Below are 21,838 nucleotides of genomic sequence, written 5' to 3' on the forward strand. Positions count from 1 at the left end.
AATGGCGAAAGTGCAAAAAAATGACCACTCCCGTATCGTGAAAAAAAGCCGCATTAACGCGCCAGTACACACAATGTTGTATATCACAAAAACCGTCGAGAAAGAGAGGGTAATTTCGACGGTGCAATTAAATTTCAATCAGGCGGCTTTCGTGGTGTACTCGTCCGCGAATCTTCATAAGACCCTCACCCCCGCATCTACCTTTTCCGCCTTTTTTATCACGTCAACCACAAATCACGGGAATGATTAGAGAGTTAAGTCGACGATCTGTTGTTTCCTGACACACGGAATATGAAAACGAAAAATCATAATCACCTTTACTATTTCTTTATTCCACGAGGACACGTAAATTTTCTTGTCGTTTGTAAAAAACGATACAATTAATGATTTTTTAAAAAATATATAAGCCAAACAATATTTTTTATTATATAATGTAATGTATACATGTTGTATATGTAAACTATTCATAATTGATGATATTCATAAAAATTGAAAATAAAATCTAGATGAGAGACATTTAAGAGCGATGACATTTCCATCTGCATTTCCAAGTTGATTAATAAAAAATAAAAGTTTGAAACAATTTGAAAACATCTTATGTTAACAAAAAGGACTTATACGATAGTCGAAAAATGTACAATAATTGATTTATGGGCAACGTAAAGGATTATTCATCGACGATTTCAAATTTCGATTGAAGATTAAAGAATCGGCAAAAAATGACAACGAGAAAATTTATATCCTTTAGAAAATGTCTTGATAAGAGGCAAATATGTGTATTTTCGATGCTCCGTCTGGTCGATAATCTGTCTCGATGCACATAAATTTGCGATGCTTTATCGTTGCCCAATATGCGTTACATTGACCGACCGGATTAAAAGTCATTAAAGTCAACGGTATAACGCACCGAATTTGTTATCAGATTTATCATATTATACGCTGTACGGTCGGTTATAGTTTGCAGATTTTTCAGAAAGATTAAACTGACGAGAGACGACGTCGGCGAAGGGCAACTGAAAGGGCGACAGACACTTTTTGCCGTTGCGCAAATTTATGTTTCTCGGCTACAATGATAATTAAGGCAATTACTGTCAAAAATATAAATTTGCCCGACGTTTTTATCTAGATTCAATGATCCATATCAGTATTCTTCGTCGTGTTTAAAAATCGATAAGCAGTCTTTATTCCATTTCGATAAATTCAAGTCACCATGCGATGCTCAATAATATATATTTTTATATATTATTATTTATAATTATTTTATGACAGTGATTCTAAGATCGTGAATTTTGTTTAAAAAAGTATACATATTTATTTTTATCTCTAAAGAATTTGTATAAATTTTTTTGCACCAACTATATAATAAATTATTAAACTATAAATTTGTTACAGATTTATTATATATTCTGTTAATCTCCGCTGATGTGTGCGATAAATTCTATTACGAATCGAGATGTAAATCTAGAGCGAAAGTTTTGTTTCGCCCAGAGTTGAAGCGCCGCCGCGCCACTGACTTTAACGCGACCGGTTTATTATTTAACACGACGTTGGTCTCGTGTATTCTAATTACGGCGCGCATATTAAGCAGAAGGCAAGCAGGTGTATGGAACTGTAACAGATCGACGATGTGTATTATAGGGTTTAAGAGGAAGTGTCGTTCACATCCTGTCACGTACGTAACGCCGCCGTCATTTTCTGAACCTATCGTTAATCCGCGTTTGCGCTTAAGTTGTTCGGGGCACATCGACGCGACGGTCTTTCTTGGATCATGAAAGAGAAAGGGAACGTGCAACGTAAAAGTTTTAACGAAATTCGGTACATTCTTATTACATCGTGTAAATAAAACGCGAAAGTCACGGATAAATCAGGTCGCAAGGAAGTTGTTCGTGTGTAAATATGCTGTGTTCAATTAAGTTTCTTAGATGTAACTATTTAAATATACATAAATATATGCATATAAAATTATAATTATCTATTTTGCTCCATTTAATTACTCGCTTTAATTATTTATTATCGACATAATATTCAAATATTGCGCTGAACTTGAAGCGAAAATAAATCTTATACTAATATCTCATTTACAAGTTCAATCTAATTCAATTCAATTCATTTATTCACAAATGAATAAAGATATATTTGTTCACAAATATATCTTGAATTTCGAGCCTATTTTTGTTACTCGATAGGCGATGACAGATAACAAGACGTTTCTGCCTTTCAATCTCGCGATATAAATCGAAGCTTCGATTATTCATCTTCCTCTTCAGAAACTCATTGATAAGCGACTTGTCTCATCTCGCGAAGGATTTTACCTCTCGACAGATGTAATAAGATCATCTTACAGCCTCGAGATGCGAGAGCGATCGATGCGCGTTTCACGATCTAATAATCTTTCGCGAAGCGTTTAATATCAAAAATGTATCAATGCGCGCGCGAAAGATGCGCCGACGGCTGTGCATAAAAAGTGATGCACGCGATGCACGTGTACATAAGCCACGCAACCCTTTGCGACTGCACGAGTGCTCAAATGATCAGAAGAATAATTTAGAACAGATAATTTATTTATATTAAATTAATAATTTATTTGTGTGTGTGTGTGTGTAAAATATATATATTTTATATTTAGCGGCAACAAAAGTTGATTTCAAAGATTTTCATGCAGATCTCTTGATATCAAAAAATTGCAAAAAATTACAAGTCAAGAAAATAATATAAATTATCGACTCGCACAACAGCTTGTGGTGAATAAATGCAATGATATTGAAAAGAGATTCACATGTGTAAAGAAAAATAATTTTGAACGGTAAAAATGCAACGTAATTTACATAGCATTTTCGTGTAAAAATTAAATTGTAATATATTCAAAGAATCAAATAAAATTCAATAAAATTTGTTAGAAGAAAATATCAAATTTTATAATCATCTAATCATATTTGTGAATTATTCTATTAAATGTCAAATATCAGAGAAATTATATAAAAAATAAAAATAATAATCAAAAGAGTTTCTTTCTCTCTTTCATATGCGTGCATTCTATATTTTTTAATCATTTACAAAATTAACAATCAAGTTCACAAATGACGAGAAAAAAAAATATGCTGCAATGAGAAACCAAGGGGAATTCCCGAATTTTATTATAATTAACCTTCGTGTAACCACATTCTTTTTCTTTCTGTCATAACGTCAAACTAGAATGCGTAAATAAATTTCGGACTAAACGGCGTTCAGTACAAGGAAGATATACATACATACACATACGAGAACAGAGCGATAGCTGGGTCGTAAATACTCGCACGCAAGCGACTCGTCGTGCCACGTGACTCTCTGTGACAGGATCCATTAGAACGGATCCGTCAGAATGACCGCAGGATGCGCGAATTCGCGGGTATCTCGGAGCCGCACGTGCGTCGATCAATTCGATTTTCGATTGCCGCGAATCTCCGGATGGGGCCCTTCATTCGGGCCTAATGGCCATGTCTAATGTTTCTCGAGACAACGGCTTCTTCGCGCAAGAAACCCGCGGCAGGATGTTTGCAGTTACAATGAAAGCGGAAAGCGGAAATGTCCTTGCAGGATGTGTGCCGAATGGGGCAGAAGGTCTTTGCGGGGCTTCTTGGAAAATGAAATGGTGAAAGGTACATACGGGGTGGCTGCTTAAATCTTGTAAAAAATTTCTTGGAACACCTCTGATCTTTATAGTTTAATAATAAATACATTTTTTCTATTTCTAAAAAAACAAAATAATAGCTCGATTACATTTATAAAATATTTAAAAGGAAAAAATGCAAAATAAATCTTAATATCTTAAATTTTTCTGATCAGCTGATCAGCTTTCCGCAATATAAGAGTAAAATTATCAAAGATACAACTTTTAAAAAAAATTTCCAGCAGCTCAGTAAAATTCCATAAGAACTCTCGAATCTTTCAAGATAAAAAAATCCTTGATAATTTCCGGTTTTCCCGTATTTTCCAAAGAGTAGACAGCCTGTACTATAGCGCAAAATTACAGCTACTTGAAGAAAAAAACATCATTTATATGATGTGTACGATATTCATCTGATTTGATATCTCAAGTAGGCAAGATACGCACGCGCGTGCTGGCGAAGAAGAAAAAGCGTTATTTAAAGACCGACTTTGCAATCATTATCGCGTAAAATTTTAATCACATATATACACACCGAGAGAGATGTTAACTTAATTCCCCCGTGTCTTGTCACATATATAATCACACTTAAAACGCGATTATATATCGATAATGCGGAATCTAACAATAGCCACCGGCGGAGTAAAAAAAAATAAAAAAAATAAAAAAATAAAAAAAAATATGCGAACCTCACCGGAAAAACGCACGTGGGTGACAGGCGCAATCGTCGACGCGATAACGTGACAAAAGAAGAGAGGGAGAGGGACGGAAAAAAAAAGAGGACGGAAAATAACGCGACGCGGATACAGAGATGCAATCTCTGAGAATGGAGAACGTGGAATTCTGGTGGAAAGGTCGCGCCATCGCGATGCGCCACGCTGGTGCAATCAGCGATAATAATTACACTTCCTCTGGCAAGGTCAGTGTTTATGAACATATATCTATATATAGTATATATACAAGCGTCGGAGAGGAACGCAGGAAGTGGCGGGATCTAAAAGCGGTGGTGGAGGCCAATCAGAAACCACGGCGCGAACTTTCAGCTAGAATGGCGCGGAATGTACCCTGTGTATATCCTGTGTGTATAAGCTTCTCTCTTCTGCCACTGCTGTATTTATAACGCCATAGTTAGCCTCAGTGTGATCTAACCGAACCTTATCGCCCACGTCTGTTATATATATAATACATACGTCAACGAGCTTCCCTGACGTTGCTATAGCCTCTCTCGCTGGAAATTGGCGTAATTGAATGTGTTATTTTTAGAAATTATTGTCGTCACAAGATGCGACAATTCATCTTCGCTTTACATAGAAATGGAGCTCTCGCATAGCGGTTCTTTATTAAAGTCGCAAGTGTCATTCGGTAATGTGTTATCTTGTAAAAAAGATGTTTTAATGATCAAAGTCGAGATTAAAAATTGCAGATATAAAAAAACCATCGAATATAAAGACCCATTTTTCAAACGTAATTTAGATAATAATATTAAATTAAAAATAAAATAAAAATTATAATAGTAAAAAATATTTGTACAAGATATAAAAACTTGTATATTCGATTGTTATTCAATTAATCAAGAGACCTGATGCAGTAAATCTATTAAATCTGTGGATGAACATACGAGTCTTCTCCGAGATTCAGTCCTCCTAATCCATAAATCAATCATCCCTGTTATCTGTTTCATCGACAAATCCTGGGGATTCGAGGACCACCGTTTTATAATCACGAAACTACCCCTATGGTAGGAGAATTTCACGCTCTCTCTCTCTCTCTCTTTCTTTTCGCCTGTCAAGAGCCAACGTCAACGACCCGACTTTCATTAGAGATCCCGTCCCCGTGATCGCCCTCGGTCGCTTCATTAAGCACCGCCGCCCTCATTTATATAGACGTCTTTGAAGTGCAAATAATGACGCTGCTGCTTAAGGGGCGCCTTTTTCCTCCCCCTCCCCACGGCATGTGACTTGCGTTTTTTACGCACCCTGGCCAGCCACCGACGTCGACCGCGAACTCGAGGATAAGTGAACGGTTAAATAAGTGATTATCTTCTGATCGGCATAATCGATCAATGATTGATGGAACCGGTGTGCCGCGGGACACGACGACGTTTGTATTAAATAATAACGAGAGCGCGCGCCCAATATTAACTCCGACCACCCGTTAGATTTTTTCCGGATGTCACGAGAAGACGAGGTTTGGGAGTGCTATGTTTGCTCTATCTCGTGTAATTCTCTGAGGAGAATCACGGGGAGTGTCACGTTCAAATAATGTGTGAACGAATCAACGAAAGAAAAACATCGTGTAAAAATGATGTAACGATGTCACACGTCAATAAAACTTAGCGGTAAAAAAATTAATTTTTAATTAATTTCAGAAAATTAAAGGTAAAATATTTTTATAAAAATACTAGATTTTTTAAAAATATTATTATAAATACTATATTTTATAAAATTTCATTGTATTATGATTTTATATATTACGCATATATTTTTATTATAAAAATACTATTATTGTTAAAATATTCTATTATATATTTCAAAATATTACTCTGTATAAAAAAATGACTGATTAAAATTTATGACTGATAAAAATCGCGATTATCATACATATATTCTCTCTCTCTCTCTCTTCCATCCTTTAACGCGGTATCAAGCGGAACTATAGTTTCGCTATTATGGGGAAGTGACATGGCTGCGAGATCTTTCATGGGCCACATGCAAATGATGGGGGGATACGCGCAAAGACATTGTACGTCAGGTGCCTGCTTTCGGAGTCCTGCTGAGTCAAGAAGGGGGGCGAATATTAAAGATTAAGCACGAGGCACGCAGATTAGCGTGCTAATACACTTGTTCTTTGCGACCGGCCGGAGCCGATTGTGTCGCAGAAACGAATGGCCCCAACGATAAGAGAGACGAAGTGCTTTTCGTCAGGTTAGTTCTCGCGAGTTTTTAGGGAAAAAACGTGTCAGGAGGATGCACTGGCAAAATCGAGCAGGTTCTCTCGAAAATATTTCCCGCCCATTCAGGATGTCTCGAGCAAGCGTTTCATTGAATTGGTTTTTGTTTAGACGAAAGATTTTTTCAAGTTGAATTTTATTTCTATATAATTTTATATTTAAAGTATAATTTTTCTTTTATACTAGCATTTCTTATTTAGTATATCCGTTTTGTACCCCTATTATACGCGTTCTGTTAACAGATTATCGTAGACTAAGGGGAAAAAATATATGCATATTCTTTTCCTTTTTTTTCTTTTTTTTTTTTGAGAGATTTATCTCGCAACGATATTCCTCTCTTCTACGTGATCGCGTATAATAATCAGCTAATTAGCTCAACAAGGTAATTTAGAAGCATGTTATTAGAACATTATACTTGTAATAAGCTTTTTCACTGCACGGACATTAATTTATGTACGTTTTTACCTTTGCTTTAATCGAGATGCGCGGACGACTAGGAAATATCGTATCTACATAATCACTCCTGCTGCTTGAACATTTCTTCTGTTCTCACTGCATTCTATGTTTCTTAAGAGTCTCCTTATCTATGATAATAATTCTGCCGTACTTTTATTATAAATTGTAATTTTGCGCGTTCGAGAAGCTTTCGTTGCGATACAAAATTTCAAGAAAACAATTAGGCATTGAAAAATAAAAATGAAAGAAATTTGTTTTCGATTTTTAACGGAAGGGCTGTTTTGCAAATTAAAAAAAAATATTTGCTCCGGCAAAAATCGAAGGAAACGTCGATTGTGTCCGGCACAAAGTTAATTCGCGGTTTGACAGGAGAAAGAGAAGATTATTAGTCCTCCGTCCGGTTAATGAATGATCGCGGGCGCGTATCGCCGATTGCGAATTTACGTAGTAACGTACCCCAATTACCGTCCCCGTTTTCTGCATACCACCGGTTGTGCGGCGGAAAAACGTCACAATGTCGGCGGCGGTCGTTGCATGTGGATGAACATGCACCGCCAGGAATCTTTTATGGTGCACCACGCACCGTGCAAGGTCGCAGATATATATATATATATATATGTATGTATATATATATATATATATATATACTCGATGTCTATACTTCCTTCTCTTTTTTCGCTTTTTCTCTTCGCCCACCGCACGGGGATGATTACAGGTATTACTCGAGCCGCGATGATATTGTATGCACACCGGGTGTGTACACCCACTTGTCGATGTGGAAGTGCCACGCAGAATTCGGAAGCTCGGAGATACGGGTCTGCGATAGCGCGAAATGAAGGTTTGGGGTATCGATTAGGGTTCGGCACTCGCGATAGAATGGAAAAATGAAATGTAAAAAGCGAGGAAATTTTTACACGTCGCTCTGCGATTCAGAAAACGTTGTCTTGCTTTACGATTAAAGCGTGATACATACATATGGTCTTTTTTTTTATATCGGCGATCATTAATTTACCAAGATGCATCTGCAAGTTTATTTTTTACGGATTTTGCAAGTATAAAAAATGCCTGATCTACGGGTAGTTTTTCCAAGAACTCCAGCAGACTTGATGAAAACAATTCCCTGACTTTTTCAGATTTTCCAAGACCAGAAATTTATTTTTCCCCTGAATTTTTATTATTATTCTTTCCAAATATATCATTTGCACATATCTATATGATAAATCAATCAAATGTTAAATCATAAAATTCTCGAGATATTTCAATGAAAAGGTTCGAAAGTTAAAACAAAAATGTAAATCAATTATAAAATCTGCATTATGTATTTATTTATATTATATCAAATTTTTTAATTTTGTCTATCAAACACATTAAAATAAAATAACACCTGTCAAGGAAAAGTTTATATTTATTTAATATAAAAATTTCCAAATTATTGAGACAAATGTAGAATAATGTGAAAAATCCAGATAAAAATAGTATTTTCCCTGACAATTCCAGATTTATAAAATTCCCTGACAAATCGGTCCCGGTCTTCCAGATTTCCCTGACCACTAGACACCCTGAAGAGGTAAATAATACCTTGTTCAAATCTCTCGGACTGAATTCGCGCTCGCGGATTAAAAGCGTCATCGGCGCGCTTCCTTTTTTTTCCATACACAAATTCCATCCAGCATATGATCTGATACTCCGATGGAGGGGAGAGGAAGGAGAGGGAGAGCAGACGCACCGGGAGTTTTTATCGAGCCCGAACGACGAGGCAGCAGGAGAGAAAGAGAGAGACAGTAGGTTTGCAGGCGCTCTTTGGTGCTCGGCGCCGCGCACACAACCATGACGACGCCCCGATGTATATATACACACACGGTTGACCGTATATATAAAGTAATCCGTCAGACAGAAGCGGGGTGATAATGCATGAGCGCGGTGGCCCCGCCCTATCCCTGTAACCGCGATAAAATCTCTCATTACGCAACGAAACGGACCCTCTGCCCGCTAGACTGTTATCCTTAGACTCCAATAAAGCATACGTATGTGAAAATTTATTTTTGTTTTCGCCCCGAGAGAAAGAGGGAGAGAAAGAGAGAACGCGTGCACACACCGGTCAATCTTTCCGAGGAATCGACGAACGTCGGTGTCGTTCAACCGGAGTTTGTAGCCGATACGGTCACGGTTTTATGGAAAATATATCGGAGCCAGTCGCGAATATAAAGGAGAGAAAAGATTGCCTCAACCCCTTCTGTCGATGCGTAAGTACCCGGGTGTCAAGATCATATTTTTTTAATTTTATAACAAAACAATTTATTTATTATCTAATATATTTAGGATTTTTTCCGGAATGTGAAAGCCCTTTGAATTTTGTTTCGAGTAAAGATATTTTTAATAATTGAAATCGAAGTATTCGATTCCTTGACAAAAGAGTAAATAATCTTTTTAACACTCTCTTATTTCTTTAAAAAAAAAATTGTCACAAAATCTAGCAAGATATATATATACCGTCGATAGATAGTTGGGAAACATTTTGCATGGAAAATAAAATTCACCTTGATGACACTTTGGCCTGGTATTCGTTATTATTATGGATACGTAGCAAGTGCAATTATGGCAGATTACACGTTGGACGATACATAGTATATTCGCGTATATGTATACGTATAAACGTGAGCGAACGCAGGGCAATTTGTATATACATATCGCTAATTAACTCGCTAATAGTGAGTCATCGCCGAATCATTAGGTTACATCACGGCGGTCAGCACATTCTTCGGGTCCGCGCTAATTATTCCGTTTTTATTACGAGTGCCAATCTCTGTTGTTTAATGACAGGAGAAGAGTCGTCTCATATACGAGTCCTTCGTGTGAGTCACGTATAAAACGTTCGTTTATATCGTAATTTCAATTCCTAGAGAGAATATCGTCGCGAGGAAAATCACTTCTCTCTTCTCGTATCTCACATTCGAGCCTAGAACGTGTTAAAGGAAAAACAAAATGTTTTACCACAACAAAACGCGCGGATTATAAATCGAATATTATTTTCCTCTCGCAATTTCGCGACGACAGATATATGTCGTTGAGTTAATTATCCCGGTCACGCGTTTTATATACGCGCACAACATGATTTGCTCTATCGCTAATGAAACTTGTACCGGATCAACTCGGAGGAGTCGTTCAAAAGTACGTATGTAATTACACTTGATGTGCCTCCCGTCGACTTTAACAAGCTTTTCACTTGCCGTGCCTGCACAAGTGCACAGTAGCCGAGACCAGTTTCAATAACCGGCAATAAAGCATTCTACGCGAAATACCTTTCTCCATCAAGTGTATTTTTAACGACGTTATTTAGCAACAGCCTATATTAAGCTCTGTCGAGTCCGAAAATTGATTCCGAAGCTATATTATTATTTTGCGAATTCCTTTCGCATTCTTTATGATAAATAAATACATTTAATTTTAACTTAAAAGTAAACATTTAACTAATAAAAAAAATTATAATAAATGTATTATTATGTGAAAAATAATCAACGATTACTTTGCACAAGACTTTCCGTTAATTTTGCCTTGAAGATTTTAATTGCGTTTTACTTCGTCACTGATACATCTCGAAGCACCTTTTCTCGGTTTTAGTTGTTATTTTTCTACTATTATTTTCCATTTCTTTAACCAATGGAAGACAATGACGACATACCTACGCAACGTTCTCCACTCTCTGACAATAATTACGGATATTATCTAATCATCATGAGATGCATCTGACCCTGAACTCATGAGAAATCCGCGGAACCTTTTCTTCGTCGTAATATGCAACGCCAAGTAGCGCTATAACATTGACGAGGATGACGATGACGGGCGACGGCGATGTACGCCTGCATTATTATGCGTCGCATTTCCGGTCCCAGATTACGACTGTCGCGTATCACCTTGACACGGTCCTATCGGCGCAGACGACTGCCTGTCGATGATTCCGCATTCGCATGCATTCATTTCTTTTCACAATGAATACCGAATGAGGACGACAAATTAATAAGTTGGAAATAATATATACTAATCTTCTTTTTCGTACAAGATAATTCCAAGTGTCTTTTCTACTCTAGAAATCTTTAAAAAAATATAAAGATATTTTTAAACATGAGAAAATATTTTTTTTTTAATATAAGAAAGACTAAATATACACTAAAAAAATTATTGAATTAATAAATATTTATTTCAATACTGCCTAATAAACCATTTATTTGAAACAAATAAATATCTTTATCCGTTTTGAAAAGAATTTTCCTATATCGAATAAATAATTTAGGCAGTATTGAAATAAATATTTATTCGAATTCAATGCATATTTTTTCAGTGTATATCAATATACAGAAATTGTAAAAATATTTCATTCTTTCATAAAGAAAAAAAATATTTTAGATCTCACATTCCGTGAAAAAATTATAAAAATTTTTTGAATAAAATTGCAACATCTCGCCGCCCTCATATCCGGCTGAGATTTAAGCCCGAAATGTCTCCATCTTACATTCCCGAGTGCTCGAGATCAGGCTACGACTCGTCGGTAGCACGAGACATTTTTCAGGCGGTGACGTTCCTCCGAAGGGCAAATCACATTATAATTAGCGCGTACAGCTGTAGATATAGCACGAGGCAAATTGTATTAATGCATTCCGCCGTGAGGCTTTTTCTCTTCCTCCCTAACTATCTGTGCAAGTTCTCTCTCTCTCTCTTTCTGTATATATACACGGTGTATACCCTACGACTTACACGAGGCTGCCCAGCTGTCGGGCGTTCTAAGCGCGGCATATACTGCCCGGCGACACGACACCGTCATTTATCACCGGCGTGCCTCGTGTGGGTTTTCTGCATTACCTAATGAGTTTCATAACCGAATTAAATTTTCGGCCCGCGCACGTCGACCTGGCCCGAAGCGGGCGCGAATACAAAAGAGAAAGAGAGACAGAGAGACGGCGACGAGCATCGTTAGAGACCGCGCTATGGCATTAAATTTGCAAGATTAATCTGTGCCGCCATTAGCCCTGTCGTAGTCGTCGCTCTAAGCCAGAGCAGGTGTGTCCCGCTGAAGATACGCGAGGTTTCGAGTGTCTCCTCCGTTTACGATCGCCAAAGATAAGAAAAAAAAGATCGGAAATCGCGTGATCCCTTGTCGCGAAATTTTTGTAATTTATATTATTTTTCTTTGAGTGGGAGAAAAAGAGGATAAATCATACACATCGCAGATATGGGCATGAATTCTTACACAGAGAGAATTTTCTCTTAGAATTTACCATGAAGATCATGATAATTATATGAGACAATTTTTGGAAGAATTTATTAGTTTCTATGATTAATATTTATCACAGTAAAAAATATTAATACCACAATAAAATAAAATAGGTTCGATTAATTTTATTATGCACCTGTAAAATTTACTATGTACATATTAAATTTTTTTATTGTGATAAATATTAATCGGAGAAACTCTTATAAGTTCTTTCAATACCATATTGTCCTACAATTACCATGATTTTTAGAGTAAATTCTAAGAGAAAATTCTCTCCCTGTAGGTATTGTAAAATAGATTTAATAAAAAATCGACTTCTTATTTACTCCAGAAATTTTGCAAAATAAATTTTATAGAATTTTATATAATTTTTGAAAAAAAAAATTACGTCAAAAAATTTAATAAGAAAATAAAAAACATATATGTTATATGTTTTACATATAAATTAGCATATCACGCGTTAATAAGCGCTCTGCATAATATCAATCAAAATGTCTAAAATTACAGTACATATAATCTGTGAAATTCAGATTCTTCTCATTTTTTTCTGATACGAGAATATTAAACGATTCGGTATCAGTGTTTAACGTATATATACGCATGATTAGATGCAATGCTCCGATCTAACGTCGATAAAATCTGTAATTGCGCACCGTCACTAGAATCAACGCTGATCATACGATTAAAGCAAGTTACATTCCTCGTTTTCTATCCGAGATCGATTATTATGCTGTATCAACATTTAATGATATATTATATGACTAGCGACGCAATAAAAGAAAGTGCGAGAGTTAATATCTCACGAAAATATATTGCGCACTCTAAAATATATAAATCAACTATTTACTAGTTGAATAATAATTAATTACATATTTAATGAAACATTAGCTAAAAAACTTTAATTAACCACATAAATTACTAATAATAATATAAATCAGAGGACAAAATTATTTTATAAATATTGCTAATCATTTCATTATTTCAAATAGGCATTCAAGAAAATCATCAAAAAATTAAAATAAATAAAAATCCATCATTATGCATGTCATTATAGTATTAATCAGTTTTATTCGTACAATCAAACTGTGAAAAACATTTTATTATTTGTCTCATTCGTTATATGTAATGTCAATTAAAAATTATTTTAATTTTGAATAGCAACATTAACGAAAATTTGGATCGGTTTCGCCAAGTCTTTTATGAATCAATCAATCTGGTGAATCGACTATGTCTTTATTCGCTTTGGTTAAGTGCACTCGCATTTGCCGTTGCACTTGAAGATTACAGTCATTCCCCGTTATTCATCCGTTAATTAAAATCGAAACGAGCTCAATTCCGATCGAATCATACACGAACATATTGCGCCGCAGAAATCGGTCTCGGAGGAGGGTTGTAAGAAATATCCAATTGACTATAGGAAAATTGCAGTATATATCCTATATATTAATCACTAACTTTCTATAAAGTTAGTTAACGAGGTTGCGTTAGAAGATATGTATAAGAAGCATAACTTTCTTTGTACAGAAATTATCTATATATAATCTAAATTCTTACATAATTGTAATTATTATCGAATTCCCTTGATATCAATTTAAAAAATTTTCAATTTATTTTCAGCGTAATAATTAAATTTGAAGAACAATTTCTACAATATAATTCAAATTAATTTGCCACGAAATAAACGATGTCCAGCAGACTCAATGAAAAAATTTCCCTGACTTTTTCAGATTTTCCAAAAATTAATTTTTTCCCTGACTTTTTAATATTATTTTTTCCAAATATATAATTTGCATATATCTATATGATAAATCAATTAAATGTTAAATCATATAATCCTTGAGATATTTTTTTTATTTATATTATATCAATTTTTTTAGTTTTGTCTATCAAACACATTGAAGTAAAATAACACGACGATGAAGATATAAATTAACGGACACGCTGTAGATGAATCGATTTTTAATCAACACAGAAAATAAGCGTGCTGGCATTAAAAAAAAAAAAATTTCAATTATTGAGACAAATGTAGAATAATGTGAAAAAATCCAGATATATAAATAGTAAAATTTCCCGACTTTTCCCTGACAATTCCAGATTTATAAAATTCCCTGACCGTTAGACATCCTGATAAATTTCTCAGACCAAATTAATGCTCTCAGATGCATCAACAGATTGACAATAATAGCGACAGCTTTCGTCTCTCAGTCTAAATTTTCTTACTGGGGGTTTACGAGCGGAATGCATCGAGTCGGTCGCAATGCAATGCAATGATGCGATCCTCGCTGTGTAAAATCATTTAGCCCCCCGACTGAACAGGGGAGTCATGGATCATTGATACCCGGACGAGCCTGCGGGAATCTGCAGCTTCTCGATCTTTCTCTCTCTCTCCTCAGGCTCCCTTTCGTACCCCATAGTCCCTCGGCCCTTCGTGCATCTAACTAGAATGGATCGCCATAATTTTTCAGCTAAATCAAGTATCCCCGGTTTCAGACCGCAAACGAACCTGACAAAATACGGAAGGTGGATATGCGTGGCTCGTTTGTCTCGTGTTTTCATGTTCTTGTACATCCGATGGATCGCTCAACGGAAATGTTTCACGTGATTACGGCTTCTGATGCCGAGCAAAAAGTTTCACAAATGTTCAGAGAATTTTCTTTTCCGATTTATAAATTTCGCTTCGCATCACTGCCATTTTTTGCATAAATCGCGGGAAAAGAAATTCAAGATATAATTTTATTTCTCACATTTACGTATCAGAAAACTGGAATATAATCTGGTATTGTCCTTTCATCCTCGTATTTTGCTAATATTCACATTAATGACATGTCCTAAAATCTCGAAATGGGCTGGCAAACCCGAAAAGCGTGAACCTCGAGGATCGATTTGACGGCCAAAGTTTTATTTAATTAAATGCCGCAAATTAAATTTGTAATTTAATTAGTTTCGTACTTTTTACTTCGCCCCGGGCCGCTGCTGGAAGCTTGCGTGTTCGCCCATACACGTAAAATGAGTGAGAAAGAAAGAGAAAGAGAGAGAGGCTCGGAGGCCTCCGAATTCAAATTAGCTCCAGGAACGCCATATATATGTATATAACCGTAATTTCCTTTTTTCTATTCTGTCATTCGCGATAACCCGCGGTTCGCGGGCATAAACGAAGGCGCTCTCCCGACTCGTGACGTCGTATGGAAATGCAAATAAACGTAAAAACCACCGGTACCGAACCACCCACTGACATTAACAAGTAGTGCCGATAATTCAGCGGGTCAGCCGGTCGGTATATGAGACTTTGTAGTTAATTGCGCGATTGCAAATCATCGCCCCGCAAATATTTCTCGCTTATACCAATTAATATCGTCCCTTTTTTCGCGTTATTTCTTTAACGTAACATTGGCTTAACAAAGATGCTAAATTCACAATTAATCGAGAGACCAGTTTTATAAAAATTCATTTTTTTGCGAGAAACATTTCTTAACGTCAAAAATGCAATATTTTATGTATAATACACTTTTATCAAAAATTCACATGTATGTAAATTTTTTTTAGAAAAATACTATTTATTAAATTATTAAAGAAAACGTTCGTTGCATCGCAAATTATTTCTTGCATTCCGTTTTGTGTACGCAAAGAAGCTAACAACATTATTTTAATTTATAACAAGTTTCGCTTTTATATCACAATAAATTTAGATTCTAATAATTTATCGTGATTGAAAGCGATTGAAATCAGATGGGCTTAATCCGTGGCATTAAATTAAAGCACACGTTCTCGCAAGCAATTATTATTTCTTGTCAAGTGCGGTCACGACAAATTAATCTCGACGCATAGTTTATTGATTATAAATACGCCGAGAAAAAACCGTGGATCATTTTAACAGCACGCGTGCTAAATTATTATTTACGACTGAGTGTAAAAACTATATCACAGCTTTATTAAGCAAAGCCCAAAGTAGAGAGCGCGGCGAAACCAAAACACGCCCTCAGTCCGAAATGGCTCGAAATGGCGAATGCTTAAGTACTTTACAACCATCTGCAACTCCGGAGAGCAGATGTTTTCGTTAAATAGAGAAAGCGCTCCCAGCAGTGCGTATATAATAAACATTTAAGCGAGAGCTCTTTCTCCCGTGCAAACTTAATTTCCGCAGAGTGCTTCGAAATTAGCGGAATCCTTCAATCACAAGTCGATTCGAAAAGCTATGATTTATCACGGGTCCCTGATTTTTCTTTTAACACTGAGTTTATTTTGTACATGTATATTTTTCTATATTATTTTAGCTTATATATATATATATATATATATATATTTTTTTTATGTTAACAATGAGTACTCAACAGTCAAATGACTTTTCCATATTTGTTTTAAATTAAAATGAATGAAAAATTAAATTAAAATCAAATAAAAATGGAATTAAAATAAAAAATGGAAAATAAAATCTCGCGCGAAGGCAGACAAGAGTAGGTAGGGCAGATATAGCACTCGCATTATGGCAGCCTTGAAAGAACAAGATTCGCGCAGGGTATAATCGTTATCCCTCGCGTTGCCCTTAGGCTTACAATCGCGTCCGTGGTTATTCGTGCGCGGCCAGGGGTTGCAACTTATCGCGAGGCTAAATCGAGCCGTAATTAGCCAGCAGAGGCGGAAGCCCGGAGACCCGCGGTATCACTCAAACTTAAAATTTCATTAATTAATGCGGTTCTCCCGGCCAGAATTTTTCCTTCCTTTGCATTCGTCGCGCCGCTTCCTAATGCTCGCCGATGTAATCTCGCCCGATGTAATGGCGACAGTACAACGGGTCACCCATGGTAAAGAAAAGATCCGATCATTTATTATTCTAGATATAATGTAAGAAATAACGGTCTAAAAGAGCTATAAATATGTTAAATAATAAATTATTCCGATTGTGCTACATCAGCTGATTTATGTCATCGTATATCAGCTGATTATGTCAAATCAGCTGATTATGTCATATCAGCTACACGAATAATATATAATCAGAATAAATTAATTATCTTTTCAAATCTATGTATATATTGCATATATACGCAATTATTCTTTTAAAGTAAGAAATTCTTCAATTTTTTTCCCGTAATTAATTAAAGCGCTGCATTTTAATTTTTAGCTTCAATGTCCATATCCGATATAGAAATGAATTAATTTTCCGTCGGACTTCACAAAGTTCACAACACAAGACACGATATTGAAGTAAACAGGAAATGTGTCCGAGATAAGAAACGCGATGCAGGCGTAATCGTTGAAAATTTGAAAAATTTAATTCCGATACGCTTTGCTCGGCGCTTCTATATCCACCTTGTTAGATTTGCCAGAACATCGTCCGTCGTCTCGAAAGGGAAACAGGGACGCGCTCATTATCAAGTTGCAACAATATAAATAGCGGGAGCGAAAGCGCATTATCGCGTCACCTTTCGTAAGACAATAATAATCAGCGCGCGTGCGCTCCTTGTTAAGGAAGAGCACACGGCCGTGCACGAATTTCATCAACAGCTCCGATATCGGGAGCGTTAAGGTTCGATACCGGTCGTAATAATACCGTCCCAGATTCCTCGGTGAAGATTAAGGCGTCTCCGGCCGTCTGTGTCTCATTGAAAACCATCATTATCGCGACGGATTGTAATTACCTTCGAAGACTACCGAGACGCGGTTCGCGTATCTCTATACGCAAAGGGTTAATAACGGGTAATGGATATATACATCGCGGGGTTTGCGCCGAATTCAACAGCTGAGGCGCATCGATGCTGAAGGCAGCTGCCGCCGAGAGAAGATGCTCCGCAAGTTTAATGAGCGACTATATATATATGTATATGTACATACACACGAGAATATCGACGATGCGAGATCTTATAACTCGGTTCAATCGCGCGCAAGAAGGCGTGCCCCGACCTCGGCAAAAGTTTGCTTTTCTCCTTCCCGTTTCGACCCGGCTCGTTTCAGATTATGATAACTTTACAGCTGATCCGCGAGCGAGATTAATGTCGCAATTATTCGGACTTGTTCTTTCTTCGTAAAGAATAAATTTTAAAATTTATATTATTTCAATTATATTTCGTATTTAAATATTTATTGATTTTAATAATATTTAGTTTCACGATATACTAATGGTAAACAGAATTCAAAGAGTTTGATGATTCTCTGGATATCGATAATAATTAAAGAGAGATGTTTGAGCCGAAAGTTTATATATATTATTATTTTTTTATTGTATATGCGCAATTATAAAAGAGAGAGAGAGAGAGAGAAAATTATACGTTTTTTAATATATAATTCTATAGATATTTTGAAGAGATATTCGTTACAACGGAATGCACGTGCTGCATACGCTTCATGCACCTCTCCCCGTTACTTTAATGTAAACATTCCATTTATCAAGATCACCGAGAGAGTGAGAGCTGCGCGCGAGAAAATCGGCTAATTTGCTGTTCGTAAGCTGTTTCCACAGGAGATCGGCTAGCTAGCAGTTCTCGCTCGAAATCTCTCGGTGTATGAGCGCGCACGACTAATCCACTTATGGTATCCGATGTCGAATATGCGCGCGAGGTGTTCGGTTTCGTCGTAAATAACGAGACGAGAGAGAAGGACGCGGGTTTAATTCGTAAATCTTCTCAAAAGCGCGAAATCCCGGTGTAAGGGACATGATCTTCCATCCCGATCGCGATAGAAGAGGATGACGCTATCGTCAACCGATGCATTTCCCTGATGCACCCGATGCATCTCTAAATAATTCAAGATTAATTACGAAATAAAAAATAAAAATAAAATAGAAGAGGATAAACGCGCTATCGTCAGCTGGTGCATATTTTCTGATGCACCGAATGCATTTGAATTTAATTCGAGATTAATGACGAAATAAAATAAAATAAAATAAAAGTCTTGATCCAAAATTAATCCAAAAAATTGGCTTATTATTTATAACGGTCAGATTAAAAGCATCGCGCGAGATATTCTCGGATGTAGCGCGATGTAATAATAATTAAAGCAAATTCGCGTTCCGTGCAATTACCATTGTGCTCGATTCGGTAGTGCTATATTATGTTATTTGCACATTCCGAGAAAACTACCCCAATTAAGATGTTAAATTCGTATCTAAACTAGTATTTACACTTATCGCTTCAGGAAGGAGGATATGCAACACACCGAGTTATAATCATAAAATAAGCGTAACAGATGTTCTATCGTGTATTACTGATTCTAATCGTGATTGATATCGTGATGATCGTAAAAGAGATGAGGTAAAAAAATAATGAATTTAATAATCATTTGAAACTCAAACATTAAACGTTTTCTTCGACTGTATCGTAATTTTTATTCATAAGTTGTATTGGTCCCAGAATAATTTTTGTTAGCAACAAATCATTCTTACATGATGCGAGAGAAAGGGAGAAATTATGCAATCCAGAATTAAATAATATATGTCTCATCTTTATAATTCTTTTTTCAACCATCACGTAAAGTTCGTATCGTTCGTAGTATAATTCTAAATAAATTTTAATTCATTTTAGCATTGGAGAACAATAATTTATAATTTTTTTCTAAGCATCGCATAGATTCTAGGAATCAAAATTAATTTTTTTTATATAGACTATATGTATAGGAATTAATAATATATTTACTGCATAGTTGCATTAGAGAACGATAATAAAACTACGAATTTCCCATAGAAAAAGGTATGAATTTCAGTCGAATCTTGGCCAAAAAAAAAAAAAAAAAATCCGTAAATATCTGTAAAATGCACCTGGAATTTCTCGCCTCTCTCGTCTGTAATTCAATATTACACTCTGTAAAAAATTAATAGATTCTAAATATCCGAATATTCATTAGCCGGAAAGCTTATATAGATGCATTCGTACATTCTACACTTTGGTGGCTCGCCGCGAATCTCTCCGTAGGATTCCACCGCGCTCATTAGCATCATAATAACGAGCCCCTATGTCTTTTGGGCGCGTATTTACGACGGTGTGCCGCGCAGTTGATGCGTATTGGTCGGCGCATATATATATATATATCTGAAGAAGGTGTAAGGTAACATCCACCGGACCACCCCGTCGTAGGTGGCATCCATGTCCGGCGCAATCGCGAATCCCTCGTCTAACAGAAGGGGATGAGGAGGAAGAAGAAATTCCGCGTCATGTATATTCCAACGAGATCTAACTTTCCGGTGTTCGCGGAGTCAGCCAGTATTTTGACAGGACGTACGTCGTATTTCGTTCCAGTCAGCTGTTCGCCATTAAAAACGATTGTATCTCTCTCTCTCTCTCGCGCGCGCGTATATCTCTCGTTTATTTAACATTAAGATTGATGAACGAAACTGTCACGCACTGTCGTATGCTTTTCACGTAACAGATAAAAATAATATCAGGGTGTCCAGCAGACTCAATGAAAAAAATTCCCGAATTTTTCGAGATCAGAAATTAAGTTTTTCCCTGACTTTTTAGGATTATTTTTTCCAAATATATCATTTGCATATATCTATATGATAAATCAATTAAATGTTAAATCATATAATCCTTGAGATATTTTTTTTATTTATATTATATCAAATTTTTTAGTTTCGTCTCTGTCAAACACATTGAAATAAAATAACACGACGATGAAAATATAAATTAACAAACACGCTGTAGATGAATCGATTTTTAACAACACAGAAAATTAGCGTGCTGGCAGTCAAGAAAAAGAGAGTTTATATTTATTTAATAAAAAATTTCCAATTATTGAAAAATATAGAATAATGTGAAAAATCCAGATAAATAGTATTTTCCCTGACAATTTCAGATTTATAAAATTTCCTGATAATGCCCGGTTTTCCAGATTTCCCTGACCGCTAGACACCCTGAATATGTATAAAATCTCATCTGTAAAAAATTTTTATATTTCATATTAAAAAAATTTTTTTTAAGAATATATAACTTTTTCTGCGTCCTTTAATGAAATTGAAATACTAATATATTTTCTTTCTACAATAATAATAAATTAGTTCGCGACATTGATCAGACTCGATTATTCGACAGAAATGCTGTGATGTAACAATAAACTGTAGAACAAAGTGCATAATTCTTGCAAGCAAATCGATCTACCGTCGTTAACGCCATGAAGCAATCCTCCTCGAAGGAGGTGTAAAATAATATCGCGCGGACCACCCTGAAACCATCGTAGATGCGACAGCATTCATCGTCGGTCGCCAGTTATTACGAAGGAAGCGCACTTGCTCCTTTTCTGTATACGAAGCTATGATTACGCGGTATCGCTGAACGAATAAAACTAAAGTCTCATGGATCATTCGCAGACAGCGAACCGCCACCTGCGGATTAATATATCGCATAGGTGCCGTAATTGAACTTTAAATGTAACCTGATTATTAGATCGAGCCTTTCTAAACGTTCGATTAACAACATATGATAACATATTATCGTGTTCTCTTGCCATTCAGAATAAAGTTATTTATTTCAGTATTATTTTTTATCTGTATCATGTATATATAATATATTAAATATATAATAAATTATTATAAACTTTA

At 35.9% G+C, this 21,838-nt stretch overlaps 1 protein-coding gene across 2 annotated transcripts in view; it reads right to left on the bottom strand.

Moving 5' to 3' along the window:
- ss (aryl hydrocarbon receptor spineless) overlaps positions 1 to 21,838 on the bottom strand; it is a 176,888-nt gene that overhangs the window by 53,217 nt on the left and 101,833 nt on the right. The gene's annotated exons all lie outside the window — the stretch shown is intronic.

The sequence above is a fragment of the Nylanderia fulva genome, unplaced genomic scaffold (genome assembly GCF_048542155.1).
Source record: "Nylanderia fulva isolate GAGA-0341 unplaced genomic scaffold, ASM4854215v1 Scaffold9, whole genome shotgun sequence".
NCBI classification, from domain to species: domain Eukaryota; kingdom Metazoa; phylum Arthropoda; class Insecta; order Hymenoptera; family Formicidae; genus Nylanderia; species Nylanderia fulva.